Source organism: Engystomops pustulosus, unplaced genomic scaffold, assembly GCF_040894005.1.
Source record: "Engystomops pustulosus unplaced genomic scaffold, aEngPut4.maternal MAT_SCAFFOLD_609, whole genome shotgun sequence".
NCBI classification, from domain to species: Eukaryota; Metazoa; Chordata; class Amphibia; order Anura; family Leptodactylidae; genus Engystomops; species Engystomops pustulosus.
This window is the reverse complement of record NW_027285488.1, coordinates 1-5,000: the sequence shown is the minus strand read 5'-3', so window position 1 is coordinate 5,000 and position 5,000 is coordinate 1.

The following is a 5,000-nucleotide window of genomic DNA, read 5'->3' as shown; positions in this document are numbered from 1 at the left end:
CGACTTCCAAAGTGATGACGTCAGCGGGAGCAGCCGCTCGGCCGTATCCGGCGGCATGTCACTGTTCCCCGGCCAGACTTGGCGGCAAGTCCCGGGGACGAACAAGCCCATGGAAGTAGGGGCTCAGCGGGAGCAGCCAGTTGGCCTATCCGGCCACATGTCACTGTCCCCCGGCCAGACTTGGCGGCAAGTCCCGGGGAGGAACAAGCCCATGGAAGTAGGAGCTCCGACTTCCAAAGTGATGACGTCAGCGGGAGCAGCCGCTCGGCCGTATCCGGCGGCATGTCACTGTTCCCGGCCAGACTTGGCGGCAAGTCCCGGGGACGAACAAGCCCATGGAAGTAGGGGCTCAGCGGGAGCAGCCAGTTGGCCTATCCGGCCACATGTCACTGTCCCCCGGCCAGACTTGGCGGCAAGTCCCGGGGAGGAACAAGCCCATGGAAGTAGGAGCTCCGACTTCCAAAGTGATGACGTCAGCGGGAGCAGCCGCTCGGCCGTATCCGGCGGCATGTCACTGTTCCCCGGCCAGACTTGGCGGCAAGTCCCGGGGACGAACAAGCCCATGGAAGTAGGGGCTCAGCGGGAGCAGCCAGTTGGCCTATCCGGCCACATGTCACTGTCCCCCGGCCAGACTTGGCGGCAAGTCCCGGGGAGGAACAAGCCCATGGAAGTAGGAGCTCCTACTTCCAAAGCGATGACGTCAGCGGGAGCAGCCGCTCGGCCGTATCCGGCGGCATGTCACTGTTCCCCGGCCAGACTTGGCGGCAAGTCCCGGGGGACGAACAAGCCCATGGAAGTAGGGGCTCAGCGGGAGCAGCCAGTTGGCCTATCCGGCCACATGTCACTGTCCCCGGCCAGACTTGGCGGCAAGTCCCGGGGAGGAACAAGCCCATGGAAGTAGGAGCTCCTACTTCCAAAGCGATGACGTCAGCGGGAGAAGCCGCTCGGCCTATCCGGCCACATGTCACCGTCCCCGGCCACACTTGGCTATAGGTCCCGGGGAGGAATAATGCCCATGGAAGTAGGAGCTCCTACTTCCAAAGGGGCAAGTCAGCGGGAGCAGCCACTTGGCCTATTCGGCCAAGTTTCACTGTTCCCCGGCCACACTTGGCTGTAGGTCCCGGAGAGGAATAATGCCCATGGAAGTAAGAGCTCCTACCTCCAAAGGGGCAAGTCAGCGGGAGAAGCCACTTGGCCTATCCGGCCACATGTCACTGTCCCCCGGCCAAGCTTGGCTGTAGGTCCCGGGGAGGAATAATGCCCATGGAAGTAGGAGCTCCTACTTCCAAAGGGGCAAGTCAGCGGAAGAAGCCACTAGTTCTATCCGGCCAAGAGTCACTGTTCCCCGGCCTTACTTGGCAGTAGGTCCCGGGGAGGAATAATGCCCATGGAAGTAGGAGCTCCTACTTCCAAAGGGGCAAGTCAGCGGGAGAAGCCACTTGGCCTATCCGGCCAAGAGTCACTGTTCCCCGGCCACTCTTGGCAGTAGGTCCCGGGGAGGAATAATGCCCATGGAAGTAGGAGCTCCTACTTCCAAAGGGGCAAGTCAGCGGGAGAAGCCACTAGTTCTATCCGGCCAAGAGTCACTGTTCCCCGGCTACACTTGGCAGTAGGTCCCGGGGAGGAATAATGCCCATGGAAGTAGGAGCTACTACCTCCAAAGGGTGAAGACACTTGGCTCTAAGTCCCCGAGAGGTATACTGCCCATGGGAGTAAGAGCTCCTACTTCCAAAGGGGCAAGTCAGCGGGAGAAGCCACTTGGCCTACCCGGCCAAGAGTCACTGTTCCCCGGCCACACTTGGCAGTAGGTCCCGGGGAGGAATAATGCCCATGGAAGTAGGAGCTCCTACTTCCAAAGGGGCAAGTCAGCGGGAGAAGCCACTTGGCCTACGCGGCCAAGAGTCACTGTTCCCCGGCCACACTTGGCAGTAGGTCCCGGGGAGGAATAATGCCCATGGAAGTAGGAGCTCCTACTTCCAAAGGGGCAAGTCAGCGGGAGAAGCCACTTGGCCTATCCAACCACATGTCACTGTCCCCCGGCCACACTTGGCTGTAGGTCCCGGGAGGAATAATGCCCATGGAAGTAGGAGCTCCTACTTCCAAAGGGGCAAGTCAGCGGAAGAAGCCACTAGTTCTATCCGGCCAAGAGTCACTGTTCCCCGGCCTTACTTGGCAGTAGGTCCCGGGGAGGAATAATGCCCATGGAAGTAGGAGCTCCTACTTCCAAAGGGGCAAGTCAGCGGGAGAAGCCACTTGGCCTATCCGGCCAAGAGTCACTGTTCCCCGGCCACACTTGGCAATAGGTCCCGGGGAGGAATAATGCCCATGGAAGTAGGAGCTCCTACTTCCAAAGGGGCAAGTCAGCGGGAGAAGCCACTAGTTCTATCCGGCCAAGAGTCACTGTTCCCCGGCTACACTTGGCAGTAGGTCCCGGGGAGGAATAATGCCCATGGAAGTAGGAGCTACTACCTCCAAAGGGTGAAGACACTTGGCTCTAAGTCCCCGAGAGGTATACTGCCCATGGGAGTAAGAGCTCCTACTTCCAAAGGGGCAAGTCAGCGGGAGAAGCCACTTGGCCTACCCGGCCAAGAGTCACTGTTCCCCGGCCACACTTGGCAGTAGGTCCCGGGGAGGAATAATGCCCATGGAAGTAGGAGCTCCTACTTCCAAAGGGGCAAGTCAGCGGGAGAAGCCACTTGGCCTACCCGGCCAAGAGTCACTGTTCCCCGGCCACACTTGGCAGTAGGTCCCAAGGAGGAATAATGCCCATGGAAGTAGGAGCTCCTACTTCCAAAGGGGCAAGTCAGCGGGAGAAGACCACTTGGCCTATCCGGCCACATGTCACTGTCCCCCGGCCACACTTGGCTGTAGGTCCCGGGGAGGAATAATGCCCATGGAAGTAGGAGCTCCTACTTCCAAAGGGGCAAGTCAGCGGAAGAAGCCACTAGTTCTATCCGGCCAAGAGTCACTGTTCCCCGGCCTTACTTGGCAGTAGGTCCCGGGGAGGAATAATGCCCATGGAAGTAGGAGCTCCTACTTCCAAAGGGGCAAGTCAGCGGGAGAAGCCACTTGGCCTATCCGGCCAAGAGTCACTGTTCCCCGGCCACACTTGGCAATAGGTCCCGGGGAGGAATAATGCCCATGGAAGTAGGAGCTCCTACTTCCAAAGGGGCAAGTCAGCGGGAGAAGCCACTAGTTCTATCCGGCCAAGAGTCACTGTTCCCCGGCCACACTTGGCAGTAGGTCCCGGGGAGGAATAATGCCCATGGAAGTAGGAGCTACCACCTCCAAAGGGTGAAGACACTTGGCTCTAAGTCCCCGAGAGGTATACTGCCCATGGGAGTAAGAGCTCCTACTTCCAAAGGGGCAAGTCAGCGGGAGAAGCCACTTGGCCTATCCGGCCAAGAGTCACTGTTCCCCGGCCACACTTGGCAGTAGGTCCCGGAGAGGAATAGTGCCCATGGAAGTAGGAGCTCCTACTTCCAAAGGGGCAAGTCAGCGGGAGAAGCCACTTGGCCTACACGGCCAAGAGTCACTGTTCCCCGGCCACACTTGGCAGTAGGTCCCGGGGAGGAATAATGCCCATGGAAGTAGGAGCTACTACCTCCAAAGGGGCAAGTCAGCGGGAGAAGCCACTTGGCCTATCCGGCCAAGAGTCACTGTTCCCCGGCCACTCTTGGCAGTAGGTCCCGGGGAGGAATAATGCCCATGGAAGTAGGAGCTCCTACCTCCAAAGGGGCAAGTCAGCGGGAGAAGCCACTTGGCCTACCCGGCCAAGAGTCACTGTTCCCCGGCCACACTTGGCAGTAGGTCCCGGGGAGGAATAATGCCCATGGAAGTAGGAGCTCCTACCTCCAAAGGGGCAAGTCAGCGGGAGAAGCCACTTGGCCTATCCGGCCAAGAGTCACTGTTCCCCGGCCACACTTGGCAGTAGGTCCCGGGGAGGAATAATGCCCATGGAAGTAAGAGCTCCTACTTCCAAAGGGGCAAGTCAGCGGAGAAGCCACTTGGCCTATCCGGCCAAGAGTCACTGTTCCCCGGCCACACTTGGCAATAGTCCCGGGGAGGAATAATGCCCATGGAAGTAGGAGCTCCTACTTCCAAAGGGGCAAGTCAGCGGGAGAAGCCACTTGGCCTATCCGGCCAAGAGTCACTGTTCCCCGGCCACACTTGGCAGTAGGTCCCGGGGAGGAATAATGCCCATGGAAGTAGGAGCTCCTACTTCCAAAGGGGCAAGTCAGCGGGAGAAGCCACTTGGCCTATCCGGCCACATGTCACTGTCCCCCGGCCAAGCTTGGCTGTAGGTCCCGGGGAGGAATAATGCCCATGGAAGTAGGAGCTCCTACTTCCAAAGGGGCAAGTCAGCGGAAGAAGCCACTAGTTCTATCCGGCCAAGAGTCACTGTTCCCCGGCCACACTTGGCAGTAGGTCCCGGGGAGGAATAATGCCCATGGAAGTAGGAGCTCCTACTTCCAAAGGGGCAAGTCAGCGGGAGAAGCCACTTGGCCTACCCAGGCAAGAGTCACTGTTCCCCGGCCACACTTGGCAGTAGGTCCCGGGGAGGAATAATGCCCATGGAAGTAGGAGCTCCTACTTCCAAAGGGGCAAGTCAGCGGGAGAAGCCACTTGGCCTATCCGGCCAAGAGTCACTGTTCCCCGGCCACACTTGGCAGTAGGTCCCGGGGAGGAATAATGACCATGGAAGTAAGAGCTCCTACTTCCAAAGGGGCAAGTCAGCGGGAGAAGCCACTTGGCCTATCCGGCCAAGAGTCACTGTTCCCCGGCCACACTTGGCAGTAGGTCCCGGGGAGGAATAATGCCCATGGAAGTAAGAGCTCCTACTTCCATAGGGGCAAGTCAGCGGGAGAAGCCACTTGGCCTATCCGGCCAAGAGTCACTGTTCCCCGGCTACACTTGGCAGTAGGTCCCGGGGAGGAATAATGACCATGGAAGTAAGAGCTCCTACTTCCAAAGGGGCAAGTCAGCGGGAGAAGCCACTT